General features: G+C 38.1%; 1 long non-coding RNA gene across 1 annotated transcript; it reads left to right on the top strand.

Moving 5' to 3' along the window:
- The first annotated feature begins 4,019 nt into the window (after positions 1 to 4,019).
- Positions 4,020 to 19,285, top strand: LOC138818434 (uncharacterized). Its single transcript, XR_011369128.1, has 4 exons — positions 4,020 to 4,099; positions 15,604 to 15,720; positions 17,214 to 17,264; positions 19,208 to 19,285. It is a non-coding gene; the product is annotated as an uncharacterized lncRNA (long non-coding RNA).
- Positions 19,286 to 20,577: the final 1,292 nt, after the last annotated feature.

Genomic DNA, 20,577 nt, shown 5'->3' with positions numbered 1-20,577 from the left:
TTGGATCTTCTCGAATGCTTTTTCTGCATCTATTGAGATAACCATGTGGTTCTTATCCTTCCTCCTGTTGATGTGATGAATAATATTAATTGATTTGCGTATATTGAACCACTTTTGCATCCCTGAAATAAATCCTGCTTGAAGGAGGTATATAATTTTTTGGATGTATTCTTGAAGTCGATTGACCAAAATTTGTTGAGAAGTTTTGCATCCATGTTCATCAAAGAAATGGGTCTTTAGTACTCTTTCTTTGATGAGTCCCTGCCTGGTTTTGGGATGAGGGTTATGATGGCTTCATAGAATGTGTTTAGTAGTGAACTTTCTCTTTCAATTTCATTGAAGTTTGGAGGAGTATTAGTGTGAGCTCTGCTTTGATGGCCTTGTATAATTCTGCTCTAAAACCCTCTGGTCCTGGACTTTCCTTAGCTTGGAGGTCTCTTATTGCTGTTTCAATTTCAATGCTTGATATGGGCCTGTTAGGATGGTTTGATTCATCTTGATTTAGATTTGGCATGTCAATAATTGCTAGGAAAAGAGCCATTTCTGCCAAGTTCTCCAACTTATTAGCATAAAATTTTGAGAAGTATTCCCTTATAATATTCTAAATCTTGGTGGTTTCTGTGGTGATGTTTCCATTCTAATCTCTGAGTTTATTTATTTGGGTGTGTTCTCTTCTTTTTCTGATAAGATTTGCTAAGGGTCTCTCAATTTTGTTAATTTTTTCTAAGAACCAACTCTTTGTTTTGTTGATTTATTCTATAGTTTTTTTGGATTCTAATTCATTTAATTTTGATTTAATTTTAATTAATTCTTTCTGTCTGTTGGATTGGCATTTATCTGTCTGCTCTTTTTCAAGGACGTACAGATGTCTCATTGAATTGTTAGTTTCAGATCTCTTTAATTTGTTTATGTAGGAACTCAGAGCTATAAACTTTCCTCTGAGTTCTTCCTTTGCTCTGTCCTAGAGGAGCTGGTAATTTGTGTGCTCATTTTTTTTGAATAGCATGAACATTTGAATTTCCTTCCTTATCTCTTCTATGACCCACTCGTGATTCAGCAGAGTGTTGTTGAGCAGCCATTTGTTACAGGAATTTCTTTGGTGGCTTTTGGTGTTGAGTTCTAATTTTATTCCCTTGTGGTCAGAGAGAATGCAAGGAATAACTTCAATGTTTCTGAGTTTGGACCAGTTTTCTTTGTGGCCTAAAATGTGGTCTATTTTAGAAAATGTTTAATGTGTTGCTGAGAAAACCGTGTATTCTGATGCTTCGGTAGATGTCTGTTAAATCTAGTTGATCTATGCAGCTGTTTAGATCTGCGGTTTCTTTGTTGAGTTTTTACCGAGTTGATTCATCTAGTGGGGAATGTGGTGTTTTAAAATCACCAACAATTAATGTCTTTGGATCTCTGTGGGATTTTAGGGAAAGTAATGTTTCTTTGGATAAATTTGTGTGATGCTTTGTTTGGCGAATAAATATTTAGATTTATAATATCCACCTGAAGGAGAGATCCCTTAATTAGTATGTAGCCACCTTCTTTATCTCTTCTCACTAATTTTAATTTGAAGTCTATTTTATCTGCTCTAAGGTTTGCAACTCCGCCTGTTTATGGGGTCTGTTTGCTTGGTAGATTTTGTTCCATCCTTTAACATTAAAAATGTGTTTATTTTTATGGCAAGATATGACTCCTGCAGGCAGCAGATAGAAGGATCTTATTTTTTAAATCCAATTTTACAGTCTATATCGCTTAATTGGAGAGTGAAGTCCGTTAATGTTGAGAGATAGGACTGAGAGTTACTTGGAAGTTCCTGCCATGTTATCCACCTTCTTGGGTTCTGCGAAAACTGGGTTCTTTCTATGGTTCTTGGATTCTCATTTTGGGTGCAGTTTCTTGGCCTTAACTGTGGTCTTGTTGGTTTTCTATGTGTAGGACATCTTTAAGAATTTTTTGTAGGGCTGGTTCGGTGGAAAGTTATTCTTTCAATTTTTCTTTGCTATGGAAGGTTTTTATTTGGCCTTCAGTTATGAAAGAGAGTTTAGCTGGGTACAGTATTCTTGGTTGATAGTTGTTTGTTTTTAGGTCTTGGCATATGTCATTCCAGGCTCTTCTTGCTTTGATTGTCTCCGCTGAGAAATCTGAGATGATTCTAATTGCTTTCCCTTTATAGGTGATTAATCATTTCTCCTTGACAGCTTTAAGAATCTTTTCCTTGGTCTGAGTTGATCCTGTGTGGATTATAATGTGACAGTGGGATGTCCTATTCTGGTCTGGTCTATTTGGGGTTCTAAAAGCTTCTTGTAACTGAAGAGCCCTATATTATTCCATGTTTGGGAAGTGCTCTGCTAGGATCCTGTTAAACAAATTTCCTAGACCATTAATTTCTCTTTCTAGGTGCTCCTCTACACCCATTATCCTTAGATTATGCCTTCTGATGGTGTCTTCAAAGTGTTGGATAGATCTACCATATTTCTTGGACGTGTCTTGGATGGTTGTATGCTCTTTCTCTGTAATATCTAGGCTGTCTTCAATCCCGAGATTCGATCTTCTGCATGGTCTAAACTGCTGTCAAGAATTTCTACTTCGTTTTGTATTTCTTTTCCTTCTAATTGGTCAGATTTGATGGCTTCAAATTCTTTGTTGAAACTTTTTTTTAGATCTTGTATGAACTTCTTCCTTAGTTTGGTGTTCTGTGTTTATTTTCAAATCACTTAGTTGACTGATTATTGGTTCCTAGGACTCCCATTCATTCTGTTGGATTCCATTCAGCATTCCCTTTGTGGTCTTCCTGACTTCCTTCAGCTCTTTGTTAATGGATCCCGTGAACGCTTTCAATGATCTTTGTGTATTTTCATCCTGCCCTCTCAATTCCTGTATTACTCTTGGCTTGGTTTCCTCACGTTCTTGCCATTCCTGTAGTTTTCTTTGAGTGTTCTCATCCTGTTCACGCCATTCCTGCCTTTTTCTTCGAGTATGCTCAAGCTGCTCACGCAAATTTTGTATCAGTTTTTGTGTAGCTTCCTCATGCTCATGATTTTCCTGTATAAACCTTTGGATTGCCTCCTCTCTCTCCCTATCACGCTTATACAGAGTCTTTTGTGTGTTTTCAATCTTTTCTTGCATTGACCTTTTGTTTGTCTCCATTACCTTTTGTTTGCCTCCTGTCTCTCCCTATCACATTCATACAGAGTCCTTTGTAGGTTTTCAATATTTTCATTAATTATGTTTGCCAGCAGTGTTTGTAGAGCTATTTGGTAACTCTCCTCTGGATTATTCATTATCTCTTCTGTCCCTGGTTATCATGAGTGGGAGTGGAGATACCCGGACTTGCCATTTTTCTTGTGGTTTTCTGCCTACTCTGCCCATTTGGGATGAAAATAACACCAGTTTTGTGCTGGAACACTAACTTAAGACAAGCATCAACTGAAGTCTCTATTTGCACAGTCAATAGTCTGCAGATACAATCTAGTTCAACAGATACATCTATTCAACATCAAACAACTATATATTAATGGGCTACAAACCGCAAAAAGAATTTGGTAAGCTAGAAATTATTAGGTTTAGGGAGAGATGTGGGTAAAAAATAGGAATAGAGTGATGTGGGAAGGCACAGGGTGAGTTAACTTAAGTCCTAATCTCAAAGCAGGAAATAGGCTGGATAGGATGAAAGTACAGAGAGAGAAAAAGAAGAAAGAGAAAGGAAAAAAAGAGAACAGAAAAAATAGAACAGTAAAAATTAAATATATTATGCAGAAACAGAAACAATCTATTAAGAGAAAAACATGAATATGAGAGAAGGGGAGGGAAATAAAGGAGATGTGAAAAATTTAAATATAAACTTACTTAAAATATTATATAGTTATAAAGAAGTAGTATTGCTATTAAGGAACTTAAGTCTAAGAGGTTTTGAATTGAGTAATAAATTTGTGGATTAAGTGTGTACACAATGGGTGATAAGGCCTAATAATCGACTACAGGTTTGTCTGAAGATGTGCAGAACAACAATTAAGTAACATAAAGAAGAACCAAAGAGAAGAAAATGTGAAAAGGATAAGAAAGAAAGAAAAAAGATCAGAAGTTCAGTAGAGCTAAACAAAAACAAAAGGTAATTTAAAAAAATAGAAAGAAAGAAAGAAAGAAAAACGTGCGCGCACACATACATACAGCTAAAATAAAAATTATAAGAGAAAAAAATTTACTAGAAAACTTTTTTTTGAAAAAAGGTAAAAATTAAAAATTTAAAAAAGATTTAGAAAAAATTGGGGCCGGGAACATACTGTACAGAGGGGTTACAATTACATGGGCAAGACAATGAGTACATTTCTTATCAACCATTGCACTCTCTTCTTTTCTTTACCCTTCACATCCCTTCCCAGCCTCCCCTCGCCCCCTTCATCCAATCCTCCCCACGCAAACAAAATAGTAAAGTTCGTTTTCGATATGACAGCTTGTACTTCTCATTGTTAAAATGAGACCACCTGTATCCTTAAACAACATGTTTTTCACTTTCTCCTCCACAAACTATACCGACATCAAATATAGTGAAAGTTGGGGTTATACTGTGGGGCAAGGACATACAAATCAACCGTTAATAATCTTATAAATGCCTTAGAAACGAATGCATTAAAGGAAAAAAAAAACATTTAAATACATATCCAAGGGTTCATTTTCCTAACATCAATTATCTGACCTTTTCTGCTTGACTCATACATATAATTGATATTGCAAATAAGGTAAACCATGAGATCTATGTTAATTTGGGCTTGGCTTACTTCACTTAATATAAATTTTTCCAAGACTTTTCATTTCCTAACAAATGGGGCAATGTCATTCTTTCTGAAGGAGGCATAGAATTCCATTGTGTATATATACCACATTTTCTTGATCCATTCATCTACTGAGCGGCATCTGGGTTGGTTCCATATCTTGGCTATGATAAATAATGCTGCAATAAACAAAGTTGTGTGGTAGCTTTAGTGTGGTCATGTTTGTAAATATTTGGGTAAATGCCCAAAAGTAGGATTGATGGGTCATAGGGGAGCTCTATGTGAATTCTTTTGAGAAACATCCATATTGCTTTCCAAAATGGTTGAACAAGTTTACACTCCCACCAAAAATGAAGTAAGGTTCCCTTCTGTCCACATCCCCTGAGCATCTGTTGTTTTTACAGTTCTTGATTTTTGCCATTCTAACTGGGTTTAGATGGTATCTCAATGTTGTTTTGATTTGCATTTCTTTTATGGCTAGAGAGGTTGAGCATTTCTTCATGTGTCTATTGGACATCCTTCTTTCTTCTTCAGAGAAGTTTCTCTTTAAACCTTTGGCCCACTTATTTATAGGGCATTTGCCTCTTTGAGGATTTGTTGTTGGGGGATTTAATTTTTTGAGTTCCAAGTATATTTTAGAATAACACCCTTGTCCGTTTTATGGGTAGTGAAGATCTCCGAATACGTGGGCTTTCTATTGATATTGCTAGCTATGTCCTTTGTCATGCAGAAGCTGTGCAACTTCATGCAATCCCATTTGTCCAACCTTTCTTTGATTTCTTGTTTTTCCATGTTTTTATTAAGAAAATTTCGGCCTGCGCCAAGGAGACCTAGGGTTTCTCCTATTCCATCCTGTAATATTTTAAGAGAGTCTGCTTTGACTTCGAGGTCTCTGATCCATTTGGACTTGATTCTGGTGCAAGGTGTTTTATAAGGATCTAGGTTTAGTTTTCTACAAGTAGTTAACTAATTTTGCCAGCAACATTTACTGAAGAGGCTGTCTTTGTTCCATTCTATTGTTTTAGCTCCCTTATCGAATATTAGATGGCTATAGGTCTGTAGGTTCATTTCTGGGTTTTCAGTTCTATTCCATTGGTCCTGAGGTCTGTTCTTGTGCCAGTACCAAGCTGTTTTGATTACTATGGCTTTATAGTAGAGTTTGAAATTTGGTATTGATATTCCTCCAGCAGCATTCTTACCATTGAGGAGCGTTTTTGCTATTCAGGGACTTTTATTTTTCCATATGAATTTTTCAATTGCCTCTTCTATATCCTTGAAGAATGACGTTGGAATTTTGATAGGTATGGCATTGAATTTGTAAATAGCCTTGGGAAGTATTGCCATTTTCACGATGTTAATCTTTCCATGCAGGAGCATGGGAGGTTTTCCATTTTCTAAGTTCTGTTTTGATTTCCTTTTTCAAGATTTTAAAGTTTTCATCATAGTGGTCCTTCACTTCTTTGGTTATGTTAATTCCTAGGTATTTCATTTTTGGGGGGAGCTGTTACAAATGGAGTTGCTTTCCTAATTTCAGCCACACATTTCTAATTGTTGGCATACAGAAAAGCCATTGATTTTGGGGCATGAATTTTATACCTTGCTACTTTGCCAAAGTTTTGAATCAGCTTGAGTAATTTGGGAGTGGAGTCTATGGGATTCTTTAAATACATGATCATGTCATCTGCAAAGAGGGAGAGTTTTCCTTCTTCTTTCCCCATTTGGATCCCCTTTATGTTTGCATCTTGTCTTATTGCTGTATCTAGGCATTCTAATATACTAGATTGAAGAGAAGTGGAGAGAGTTGACATCCTTGTCTTGTTCCTGAGTTAAGAGGAAATGGCTTCAGTTTTTCACCATGAAGTATAATGCTGGCTCTAGGTTTGTCATATTCAGCCTGTATTGTATTGAGGAATGTTCCATGGATTCCTCATTTTTCCAAAATCTTCAACATAATTGGTGTTGCATCTTCTCGAATGCTTTTTCTGCATCTATTGAGATAACCATGTGGTTCTTATCCTTGCTCCTGTTGTAATGAATAATATTAATTGATTTGCGTGTATTGAACCAGCTTTGAATCCCTGAAATGAATCTTGTTTGATCGTGGTGTATGATTTTTTGGATGAATTGTTGAAATTGATTGGCCAAAATTTTGTTGAGAAGTTTTGCATCAATGTTCATCAAAGAAATGGGTCTTTAGTACTCTTTCTTTGTTGAGTCCCTGTCTGGTTTTGGGATGAATGTTATGATGGCTTCATAAAATGTGTTTGGTGGTGAACTTTCTCTTTCAATTTCATTGAAGAGTTGGAGAAGAATTGGTGTGAGCTCTGCTATGAAGGAGGAAAAAAATTTTTTATAAAAGGTGCAAAAAAATTGAATTTTTTTTTTATTTTTTTGGGAGGGGTGGGGAAAATCCTGTATCTCCCTTGTGTCCGTAGCTAACCTCTTTTTGCATTCTTTGGTCTGCTTGTGGTGTTTGAATTTCCTGTGGCTTGGTTGGTTTCTTAAGTCAGTTTTTTGAACAGGCAGAAAAATGCTCTGCTTAACCCAGGATTTTGTGATCTTCTTCCCATTCTTGTTCAATGGGAGGGAGATCTGCTTGAGTGTCACAAAAGAGGGAGATGGCTTTTTCCTCAAGTTTGGAGATGCTGTGATGAGGCTAGGTTCTGGGTAGGGTTGAGGCCTTTCAGCAAACAGTAGCTTTTTCCAGGGGTTAGTTTGTGAGAAACTACCAGCCGGTAGCCACTCTCAGGGTTTATGTTTACTAAATTTCAATTGATTGTCAAGGCTGCTAAAGGGAGGGGCAGCCTCTGGCTCCGATTATCCAGTGAAGAAAGCCATTCCTTGGGCTGGCACCTGCGCTGGGTGACTTTTCTCTGGTTGGAGTTGAGTCTGGCAGGTCACTTTAGGTTCTTGTGACCTGCTAAAAGTCTCTAGTTTTCTTCCAATGCCTGAGTTGAAGCTAGCAGCTCCACCGAGCTTTGTCAGTATCCAAGATGGATATCTCCAGTACTGGGGAGGGTGGCCTTCCCTCCTCTTCTCGCTGAGAAGGAGTGAGGACATTAGGCCTCTACTCATGCAGTGTCTTGGTCCCTGGGTCATCTCTGGTCTGCGAACTACAGGATGACGATGTCTGCTCTTTGTCAGTTCTTGCTGGTGTTGAGTAGAATCTGCTTGCCCACCGCGTCTGGCTCCTTCGTCCCAGCCTCTCTCTGTTTCAGGTATGGTGGGTACGGTTGCCGCTGCCACAGCTTCTGCAGCAGTGGCATCTCCTGGCAAGTGCTCTGATCTGTCTTTTTGCCTGGATTTTCCCTCTCTGGCCTAACTCTTTGTCCTGTGATGGCAAACTTGGTGTGATTCTCTGGCTTAGGACTGTTCACTGGAACTCTAAATCTGCTTTCTATGTGAGAGCTTGTTTAGCCTTCAGCTTCTCCTCCACCATCTTCCGGGAACTTCCCGGTAAATTATTTCTTTCTGTAATACTCTCAACTAGAAGTTTACAGAAAAGTTATTTATGAGTCAAACACACTAGAAAAAGTCAGGGAAAGAGGAGCAAGGTAATGAGTACACTTCATATTGAGTATTGTTACCCTTTACATTGTTTTCCCCCTACCATCCCTTCACTCCCTAGGTTCCCTGAAGTTCTTTTTTTTTAAATTGTGGTTAAGTGATTACATAATTTCACCATATAGTGGACTATTGATGCTCATTTAAAATCACAATTTCATTTTAACTTTCCTGGAGCGAATTGTCTATCACAGTCTATAACATATAACACTGTACAATATACACCATACATATGATCAGCAGCATCGGGATTTTTAGTAGTGGTTCGACCAGATGAGTGGGAGTTCTTTGTTTCTTAAGTCCTGTTAATTTTGTTGTACCAACTAACATTTTGAATTTAGCATCAACTTATCAGGGAGACCATATACCGTTTGTCTCTATGCTCTTGGCTTACCTCGCTCAACATGATTCCTTCTAGCTCCATCCATTTCCCTGCAAATGTCATTATTTTTCATTTTCTAATGGCTGCATAATATTGCTTTGTTTATAGATACCACAATTTTTGGATCCATTCATCTGTGATGGGTCATCTGGGTGGTTTCCATATCCTAGCTATTGAGATCAGTGCTGCAATGAACATGGAGGTGCACGTGTCCTTGTATATTGGTTCCTGTTGTTCAGGGTAGATGCCTAGAAGTGGTATGACTGCGTCGTAAGGGAGGTTCAATTTTAGTTTTCTAATGACCTTCCAGACTGCTTTCCAAAGTGGTTGTCTAAGTGTACATTCCCACCAGCAGTGTATAGGGTTCCTCTTCCTCCACATCCCCTCCAGCATTTGTTGTTGGCTGATTTGTGGATGTGAGACATTCTGACTGGGGTAAGGTGGTATCTCAGCATTGTTTTTATTTGCATTTCCTTCAGCACCAGGGATGATGAACATTTCCTCATGTGCTTCTTTGCCATTTTTATTTCTTCATCTGAGAAGTCTCTCTGTAGTTCCCTTGCCCATTTAGTAATTGGTTTGTTAGGCTTGGGAGGGATTAGTTTCCCTGTATATAATGGATGTTAGCCCCTTGACTGATATATTGCTGGTAAATATTTTTCCCAATTAGTTGGTTGTCTTTCTAGCTTGGTTGCGATAGATTTAGCTGTGCAGAAGCTTTTTATTTTAAGGTAGTCCCATTTGTCGAGTCTCTCTCCAATTTGTTGTGTCCCTGGGACTCTGTTCAGGAAAGTCCTTCCTGTGCCTATTAGTTAAAGTGTCTCTGCAGTGTCCTGCAGTGGTTTTAGAGATTCAGGATTAATGTTAAGGTCTTTAATCTATTTTGAGTTGATGTTGGTGCATGTTGATAGGCTGGGGTCCACTTTTAGTTTTCTGCATGTGGCCACCCAGTTTTCCCAGCTCCAATGGTTCAAAAGGCTGTGTTTCTTCCATTGTATGTCTTTGGTTCCTTTGTCAAATGTCAACTGACTATAGGCATGTGGATTTATTTCTGGATCTTCTTATTCTATTGATCTTCGGGTCTGTTTTTGTGCCAGTACTATGCTGTCTTTGTTATTATGGCTCTATAGTAGAGTTTGAAGTAAAGCATGGACATCCCTCCCTTGTTGTCTTTATTCCCTAGAATTGTTTTGGCTATTCTAGGTATTTTGTGGTTCCATATGAATTTTTGGACTGTTTACTGTATTTCAGAGATGTACATCATTGGGATTTTAATAGGAATTGCATTGAATTTGTATATTAATTTGAGCAGTATTGCCATTTTCACTATATTGTCTGCCTTTCCAAGAGCATGGGAGGTCTTTCTATTTCCTAGTGTCTTCTGCAATTTTGTTCTTTAACTTTTTATAGTTTTCATTAAATAGTTCTTTTACATCTTTGGTTAGATTAATTCCTAAATATTTTATTTTTGGAGCAGTTATTGTGAATGGGATTGCTCCCTTTATTTCCCTCTCTTCTTGTATATTGTCAGTGTACAGGAAGGCAACTGATTTTTGTGGGTTTGATTTTTATCCTGCTACTTTGCAGAAGTAATTTATGTTTTCTAAGATTTTGGGGATGGAGTTTTTGGGATCCTGAAGGTATAGTATCATGTCGTCTGCAAAAAGGGATAGTTTAACTTCTTTCCCTATGCTGAACCCTTTAATGTATTTTTCTTGCCTTATTGCCCTGGCTAAGGGTTCCAGGACTATATTGAATAGGAGTGGAGACAGTGGGCATCCTTGTCTTGTTCCTGATTTTAGGAGAATTGGTTGTAGCTTTTCCACATTAAGTATAATATTGGGTATTGGTCCGTCATAAATGGCTTTTATTGTTTTAAGAAAAGTTTCTCCTATTCCTATTTTCTCCCGAGCTTTTAGCATGAATGAATGTTGAATTTTACGAAAGGCATTTTCTGCATCTGTGGCGATAATCATTTGATTCTTGACCTTGGCTCTGTTGATGTGTTGGATTACATTTATTGACTTACATATGTTAAACCATCCATGCATGTCTGGGATGAAGCCTACCTGGTCATAGTGTATGTTTTTTTTTTATGTGTTTCTGGATTCTGTTATCTAGAATCTTAAGGGTCTTTGCATCTGTGTTCATCAAGGAAATTGGCCTGTAATTCTCCTTTTTGTTTGGGTCTTTGCCTGGTTTGGGGATGAGTTTGGGACAGCTCCCTCCTTCTCTGTTTCTCTGAAGAGCTTGAGGAGTATGGGTATTAGTTCTTCTTTAAAGGTCTTATAGAATTCTGCTGTGAATCCATCTGGCCCTGGGCTTCTTTTGTTGGAAGACTTTTGATAGCTTCCTGTATTTGTTGTAGGATATTGGCTTATTTAACTGGTTTATTTCTTCTTTGCTCAGTTTGGGCAACTTGTATTTCTCTAAAAATGCTTCCATTTATGCCAGGTTTTCTTCCTTTAGGGATTATAACTTTTGAAAGTAGTCTGTTAGGATTGTTTGGATATCTTGGTTATGTATTGTGATTTTTCCCGTGGAATCCTTAATCCTGTTAATATGGGTTTGCTCTCTTCTTGTTTTAATTAATCTTGCCAACGGTCCATCAATTTTGTTTATTTTTCAAAGAACCAGCTTTTTGTTTGGTTAATTTTGGCTATAATTTTCTGATTTTGTAATTGGTTAACCTCTCCTCTTAATTTGGTTATCTGGCTTCATCTATTAACTTTAGGTTCTATTTTTTCTTGTATTTCTAGCTGTTTTAATTGCAACATGAGATTATTTACTTGGTCTGTCTCCATTCTCTTGATGTGGGCACTGAGGGCAATAAATTTGCCCCTCAGGGCTGCTTTTGCTCTGTCCCACAAGTTTCTTTGTGAAGTGTTTTCATTGAGTTGTAGGAAATGTTTTATTTCTTCTCTGATCTCTTCCGTTACCCAGGCATTGCTAAGGAGTGTACTGTTCAATTTCCATGTATTAGAGAAATTTCTGCAGTATGCTTTGTTATTGAGAACTAGCTTGATTTCAATGTGGTCTGATAGGATACAGGGGATTATGTTGATCCCGTTGTATTTGCTTAAGTTCCTTGCATGAACTATGATATGGTCTATTTTGGAGAAAGTTCCATGAGCTGCTGAGAAGAATGTGTACTGTGTTGTTTTAGGGTGAAATACTCGGTAGATGTCAGTTAATTCTGCTTGAAGTACGGCCTCAATTAATTCGGTAGCTTCTTTGCAAATCCTCTGGTTGGTAGACCTGTCTTTTGGTGAGATTGGTGTGTTAAAGTCTCCTAGTATTATCGTATTGGGATCTATTTTATTCTGTAAGTTTGAGAGTATTTGTTTAACATATCTGTGTGCACCAATATTTGGGGCATATAAGTTGATGATGGTAATACCTCCTCTTGGATTGTTCCTGGTATTAATATGGAGTGTCCGTCCTTATCTTTCTGAACTGATTTTAAGGAAAAGTCTATTTTGTCATATATCAGGATAGCTACACCTGCTTTCTTCCTGGGGGCATTTGATAGGTAGATCCTTTTCCAACCATTTACTCTGAATTTGTTTGTATGTTTGGCTGAGAAGTGGGTCTCCTGAAGGCAACAGATCGATGGGTCATGTTTTCTGATCCAGTCTGCAGTTCTTTTTCTTTTGAGTGGTGAATTAAGCCCATTAATATTAAGAGAAAGTATAAAGAGATGCATTGTTGTCCCTGTCATTCCCTGTTTTCCTGAGTTTTTCTTCTTTCCTTTCCTCCTGTGCTTGCTCAGTTAGACTGATTAATGCCTGTCTGGGTGCAGGTCCCAGTTCCTGGTTTCTTTCTTCAGGTTGTGTCTCCACTCTTAGTATTCTTTGTAATCCTGGCTTAATGTTTATGTATTCATTTAGTTTTTCTTTGCTATTAAAAATTTTCAGTTCTCCAGCGAATGTGAATGCTAGCTTTGCCAGGTATATCAGTATGGGTTGGCAGTTATTGGCATTCAGGGCTCGTATGGTACTTTCCCAGGCCTTTCTTGCATTCAGTGTTTGTGTGGAGAGATCTGCAATGATTCTAATTTTTTCCCCATTGTTGTATAGCTCCTTCTTCATTTTTGCTGCATGAAAGATTGTTTCCTTATTATTCAGATCTATCATTTTTACTATAATGTGTCTAGAAATGTTTCTCCTGGGATCTTGCTTGTTGGGTGTTCTATATGCTTCTGTTATGTAGGTAAGATGTTCTTTTTTGAGGTGAGGACATTTTTCACCAATTATCTTGTTGAATAGGTGTTGCATTCCCTTGCTCTGAAATTCCTCACCTTCGTCCACTCCAATTATATGAAGGTTAAATTTCTTGGCATTATTTTCTTTCTCTAGAATTTCCCTTTTGTTTAATTTGAGTGATTTTTCCATATCTGTCACTTTTTGTTCCAGTTGGTGTATTCTGTCTTCTGTATCTGACACTCTACATTCCATTTCATTCACTCTGCTGATCGTGGCTTCTATTGTGGTTTGTATGGAGGAAATGGATTCCTTTATGGATTCGATGTTGGTTCTCAAACTATTGATCTCACCTCTTAATGAGGTATGTACTACCTCTAATTTGGCATTTATCTCACTTCTTACTGAGGTTTGTGCAGCGTCTATTTTTGCATGCAACTCCTGTTTGATATCTTGTATCTCTTTTGATAGCTCATCCTTGTGCTCTTTCAATTACTGGTCTATTTCTCGCTTTATTTCTTGAGTCATAGCCTCCAGCATCCCTTGGATGTAGTTTTTTTCTTACATTCCTGTTTTGCTCCCACTGGGGCTCTCCCCTACGTGGCTGCTGGCTATTGAGGATAGCTTGCTATCCTGGGTAGTGATAAACCTTGTAATTTTTCTCGGTGATTTTCTCATGGGGTTCAAGGATTATTGGAGGCTAATCTGCAATTTTGTTTTGGTGTGTCTGTCTTTGCTTGGTTGCTGATTCTGCATTGGTAGATAGAGTCTGTACCTGGTCTGGGTTCTGTTGGGGGCGTACCTTTAGATCGCTGGCAATTCCCACCTTTGGAAGGGATGAGCACCCTAGACTGCTCCTGTTTGTTCCTACGTGTGCTCTTGGCAAGATCGGATGCTCTGGATGCATTCTCCCAGATGCTGGATTCGGCTATGGGCTCCTGATGTTTTTGTTTGTTTGTTTGGTTGGTTTTTTGGGGGGCTGGTTGTGGGCTTGAACTATAGGTTTGGTTGCTGTCCTTCAGCACTTCATCTCAAGGCTGGCACCCTACCATTTGTACCACAGCACCACTTCTGACCTTTTCTGCTCATGTGATGCTGAGGAATCAGATCCAGGGTCTCATGCACCCAAGACTATCACTCTAATGCTGAGCCACCTTACCAGCCTGAGCTCCTGCCTACTATCAGGTGCTGGTGGCCTGTGTTGACCAATCCCAGCCTAGAGTATATGAGTTGGGTTTTGGTGGGGTTTTGGCTTCTCTTGTGCTGAGTCTCCAGGTCTTTTGTTGTCACAAGTGTGCTTCCCAAGGGGTGCAGTTCCCTGTTTTTCATCCCTCTGCTGAGGCATATGCTCAGTTGGGAGGTATTGGTTGTGCTGTTCAGGTACCGGATTGCCAGGCCTGGTTCTGGCCCCCCACCTGGTGCATGCTGGTTAGGCCTGTGCTGCTGTGTATACCACCTAGTTTATGCAGCCTGGGGTACACAGTTTACATTTCTTCTACAGTTGATTGTCTTGACCCAGGGTCGCTGTTCCTGGCTTGGGTGTTTAAGCTCCCTTCCTGGGGTGCTCTTGCTCTAGCGTGGCCAGCAGAATGTGCTCCAAGGGCCAGTGGAGCTCTCGAACAGTTCCCAATTTTATTGGGTCCTGTGGTCAGGGTGTTGGGGTAGGGAGTCTGGGTCAGGGCCTGGGGATTCCCTTCAGCTCTGGTCTCCTTGAGGGATACACTGTCCCCTTTGGGGTATTCACCCTGGAGCTAGTTGTTTCAGTGTGGTGTAGGTTGTCAGTCGTTGTTGCAATCTGAGTTCAGTTGGGGTAGTTGAGGGCTAGGCTGGGCGGTGGTGGCTCTGTGTGATTCTCTTTTGTCTCTGCTTCTTTCGAAGCTGTCGGATCCACAGTGTCCACACTCAGGCGGCTTCTGCTCCAGTTATGTGCATGCAGCTCCCTGTGTCTCTGGGACCCTGGCAGCCCCTGCCAGGTTTTCCCAATCGGCGGGTCTGACATCGGTACCTCAGGCATCTTCTGCATGAGTGATCTGCAGGCAACCCTCTGTGTCTCTGGGACCCCGGTGGCCTCCACTGGGTCATCGCAATCAGCGGGTCTGACACCAGTACCTCAGGTGGCTTATGTGCTATCTGCAGACAGCTCCCTTTGTTGCGCTGCTGGTGCCAGGCAGCTTTGGTGGGATGGAGCTTCTTTGCTTGGATGGAGAGTGAGGGGTGGGGGTGGGATCATCGTGGAGACTCCCAGCTGGTAGGTTTCTCTATTTGTGGTTATCAGAGGGTCTGTGAACTGGTACCTCAGGAAGCTTCTGCACGGGTGATCTGCAGGCAGCCCCCTGTGTCTCTGTGACTCCAGCAGCCCCCTCCGGGCCGGCTGGCCATGGCTTGGCAAGCTGCCTTGTGGCCAGTGAATGTTGGGGGAGGGGTCTTCGCTTTTCTCTGTTCTGAAATTCTTCTTTTCCTCTCTGTCTTTTTATTATTTTCCACCTCCTGTTTTTCTCTGAGTGTTTGTCTTTTTGTTGTTGTCGGTCTCTTAGGGAGATTAAGCATTGGAACTCGAACTCTCTTTTTGGTTGGGGAGAGCTTTGGTATTTCCCTACTGCCTTGTCGCCATCTTTGTGCTTTTCTCATACAGTAAAAAGGAAATCACAAGTTAACTTGAACTTTGTCAATCCTCTGTATTCCATTCTCCTCCTAGGATCAGTTTCCACATCCAGTAACAGTTACTTCCAGGAACAATCGATGGTGATGCTTGAGGTATAATGAATGTTTTCTAGCTTCACCGAAATAACACAAGGACACCTTTGGACCTGAGGTAACACGTGTTTCAGAGACAACTTAGTAAAGAGAAAATAACATTTATATTGCTTATAAATACGTTATCCATGAGTATATTGAGTTCAAACTTTGTAAGTCCTCTGTAAATTAAGGCGAATTTTAAATGGGGAGAAGGTTCTCAGATCATTTTTTTTATGAGTGTATGTGCTGCACATTATTTCCCAAATGTACATGAGTTAACAGTAGGGGAATCAATAGCAATAATAGGAGAAAGAGAAGTTCTGTGTTTAAGTTTAAGGGTTCATTACGCTATAGAAGACTGTACAAATAAGACAATATTGAAACAATAAAGCCAAGTCTAGTATGTAGATTTATGAGAGTGATATAGGGAAATCATTACTCCTACGTGGAACACGAAGTATGAGGCCACTCTCTTTCTAAATCACGCTTGTTAATCACGCAAATTTGTAGAAAGTAGAATGGAAGAATAATTCTGTTTACAATGCAAGTCAGATATAAGAGCATGGACTTAACTGGAAAAAAAGTCCATCTTGAGAGAGCAGGGATTATACGAGCCATGAACTGGTGGATAAGATCACATTTTTTTTCTTTCCTTTACTTATATATTTTTTGTTGGTGGTGGTCTTGGCACTTGAACTCTGGTCCTGGGCTCTGTCCCTCTGCTATTCAGCTCAGGTTAGCATCCAGCCTGGGCAGAACAGCCTTTGAGATACTATTTATAATTAATGAGCCAAAAGCTGTATTAGAAGAATGGCTCAAGTGATGGAATACCAGTCATGAGCAAGATGGCTGAATAAGAGCTTGAAGCTTTTGCATACATACGTACAAACATACACATAAACACAGAGGCACTTATATGTGCACACACAAATATAAAAATGAAGCAATTCTCAGAATATGTAGAAAAGTTAGGAAACAATAGATAATATGTCCTCAGTAAGACTAGAATCAAGTGATAATTTTTAATGTTAGAAAGTCCTCAAGTGAATTTTCTTCAAAAAAGTTTAAGAATATTACATAGATAGGGACCGGAGACAGTAAGAGAGTCGTTTAATCATTATGAAAGGGATCGGATCCATGGAGGAATGAGTCAGAGACCCCACAGGTGTATCTGAAAATGATCATATCCTCTGTGAAATGTTAGAACACCTTTTAAAATAGTACATGAACAGTCTGAGCAGTCTAGTGGATGATATCAATGGAGAAGTTCAGAATTGCTAGTCTGTATCTAGATTAAATAAACCAAGAAACTATGGCGGGTCAATGTGATACAAGCCTAGAATTCTAGCACTCAGACTGACAGGACATTAGAAACTGGAATTACATAGTGATACCTTCCCTGGACCAGGCAGTATAATTTTGTCTCAATAAAAGAAAGGAAACAAGAAAGAAATACGCAATTGGTAGTTTGGGCTAATTTTGTTATTATGTGTTGAGAAGTCGTTTCCTATTGAAATGCAACTCATATATAATCCTCAGTTGTGCTTTTAAATGCTCTCTTCATTACAGAACACTCCTAGATGCAAAATGGCTCATGATTCCCATCCAAAATTTGAAAAAGTAAGTAATCTTCATTCTGTTAGATTCCAAGGAAAGGATGAAGGATTACAAAAGCTTAAGCCTAGCGATAAAGCAAACTTCGTCTAATGTAGGACTTTATAGATCTTGCTAAATTAAAGTTTAGATTTAAAATATATATTTTGGTTTTGTTTGTAATTTCATATTCTATAGGATACTACAAAATTCTTTTTAAGTAGAGGGTTTAATTGACAAATTTACAAATGTTTCCTGCATTCTATTTGCCTAGAATATACTTTCAAGGGAGCTATATTTAGAACTCTGTTAATAGATATTTCAAACAGTTTATTTATAAAATGATGTGAATAATGTAGACAGAGTTGCCAACAATGGATGATATTAATTTATAAATTTAGAAAAAGAGCAATTTTTTGAGGCTTTGGTATAACATTGTATGAAGAGAATAATTATGTGACTTCTTTCTTCTACCTGTATGTAATACAGGAAGCAATTTCCTTAATTACATGTCTCTGTATACAATGAGAAAAAAGCTAGGTTTGGGGTTTGTTTTTGTTTTTGTTTTATTGGTTTGTCCTAGGGGTTGAAATCTGGGCCTGGACACGGTCTCCGAGGCTGTTTATGCTCAAGGCTTGTGCGCTATCACTTCAACATCACTACCACTTGTGTCTGGCTTTTGCTGAGAAGTTTATTGGAGATAAGAATCTAGGGAACCTTCCTGCCTAGGTGGGCTTTGAAATGTAATCTTCTGATATTAGAATCCTGTTTATCTATGATAGTTATAAAAGTATAAATATAAATAATATTTGCAAGAATACCAGTGGAGGAAAAATGATGCAACCCAGTTTTTTGTGGTGCTTTTTCCAGAACACGTAGGGCATCACATTAGCAGAGGTGTAGTATTTTTTCACAATGGAGATAAGCTATTCATGACGTGAATTAAGGGGATTTCGAGGTGCACCCTACAAGTTGGAAACCGTTGGTCTAGGATGACTTTATTGCATAAACCTTGGGATTGATGGTCATAGAAGTAATAGCTTAATTCTTATAAACAATTGCTTACTCTTGAAGAATTAATTATAACTGATGTTTCAAAGTTTTATACTATACCAGAATGTGGCAATTTTTCTGTTGATTTCTCTATCTGTAACACCCCATTGGAAAATGTACCTATAGCAGAATTTCCTAACATGCAAAAAAATACTATTTTGAATCTCTCAGGTATGGAATGTTCATTATTTCAAAATGAGTAGTTATTAGTCAGAGGAATGTTGAAGACCACATATATTCTGTCCTCTTAACAACTTATTTACTTTTAAAACTTCTGGGTTTCTGTAAAATTAACGTGTTTTCTGTTTTAGTATGAGAAAGTACTAAATTTATTTTTTTTCAAAATATTGGCAAGTATATTGTGAAAATATTGTCTAGTTGGACAACATTCAAGTGGATGGCCCTGTGATTAAAAATGGGTAATTAATTCAAATTAGATGTCAAATAGTACTGATTTTTAAAAAGTTACTACATAAATACTAATATTTACTATACCAATACAGTGAAATTTTATTTCATGCAGCTTATTTTTTAAATTTAATTTTAATGTCAAAGTGATGTTCAGTGGGGTTACAGCAATTGTAAGCTAGTGAATTCACAACTTTTCAAACTTGTTACCCCCTCTCTCATTTTTCTCTCAGTTTTACTTCACCCCAATACGCCTCACAAATTGTAATGTACATTTCCAACTTATTGTCTTGTGAGTATTGCTATTGCATTGGTTTGCCCTTTGTCCTCTGTCTCGCCATTTTGTTGTTCCTGTTCCCTTCCCTAATTAAGGTAAATGTATGCACAATTGACAGGGTACCAAAATCAAATACAGCAAGGGATAAACCATAGAGAAAATCCCAAAGAAAATAGAAATCACATTGTACATTAGAAACAACAACTGCTAATAAATAACTCTGTTTCCATAGCTTGGAGTTCATTTTGCTCAGCATCCGCTCATATGATCATATACATGCATAACAAAGCCACTGGAAAATAATAGATTCATGGACAGCATATCAGGAAAAAACATATTAACTGTTTTTATGGTAAATTTGGAATTAGGATTGGTGAATTCGCGATTCTGATAAAGGAATTTCAAAAAAGTTTAAAAATTTATGACAGGTAAATTTTAATTGTTCAAACTTTTTCACAACTAAGCCTATTAAGAAAATTTAAAATTACCTGGAAAAATAGTGTTTCATGTAAAGAAATCCATAGAGACTTAGCTGAGAAGGAGCAATGTGAGTGAAGATGGCTCTTCACAAACCTCACAAACCTTGCTGTAAATCATGTAGGTTCCCTTGAGCATTGTCCTTAACCAGGAAAAATACTCTTACTGTGTAAAAACAAGGTTGTAGTGGTATTTAAACTCAAAGTTTTTTAAAAAAATAAGAAATTAAAATTTGTGAATTGACTTCAATTACCAAACAGTAATTTCCTGAAAAAAATAATTTGGTTCAAATTATTTAGGGAGAGAATGTCCTCCACAATGATAGAAGGTATTGGGTTTACACTTTTCTGTTTGTAATACTTTCCACAATGTCTTTCCTCGTGAAGCAGTGGAACACAGAAAAAAATCTGATTGGATACTTCAAACCAATTATTTCTCATTTCTAAGTAGCTCAAAATATAATATCCTTATTAACATGAGATAGTGAAGACTTATCTAATTACATAAGCCAAAAACTTTTGAGATCAGAAAAGAATTGGGAAAATTGAAAAGGTAAGCAAACGCGTTCTTAGAAGCCCTAGCTAAGCATATTGGCTTCTGCAGTGGTGGGAGGCCAAAACTTTTTGATATAGATTGTCTTAATGTTGTTGCTACCTAAAGTGATTTTAGAGTTTATTTGGTTCAGTGTATTGCAGAACAAATTGAAGACATGAAAATAAATTCCACATCCAAATAAAAGAGTTTTGAAAGAGAAACCATGAAGATATAGCAGTGTGGGAGGCCTTATAGTCCTTCAGCTTTACCAGACCTGAAGCCAAGAAGCTATGATTAATTGGAAATCACTCAAGAGCTAAGAGGGGAACTGAAAAGTAGGACATAAAAGTATTGACTTTGTAACAAACACTGTAATCCAAGGAATGTGTGATTTAACTCTATTCTTCTTCATACATCTTGTTGAGCAAATGCAAGACCATGAGAAAAATAATCTATTGAAATAATTCTGCAAAGAATAACTTCACTGTTCTCGATATGGTATCTAAAGAGAGTCTTAAGGGAGAAGATAGAAGTGGAGTATTCTTCAGTTTCTTCTAAGCATCTTGTTAGAAAATATATATATCTTTGAGG

The sequence above is a fragment of the Dipodomys merriami genome, unplaced genomic scaffold (assembly GCF_024711535.1).
Source record: "Dipodomys merriami isolate MVZ:Mamm:240054 unplaced genomic scaffold, mDipMer1.0.p SCAF_76, whole genome shotgun sequence".
NCBI lineage: Eukaryota > Metazoa > Chordata > Mammalia > Rodentia > Heteromyidae > Dipodomys > Dipodomys merriami.
Note: the sequence above shows the minus strand (reverse complement) of the source record. Positions and strands in the feature narration are given on the sequence as shown.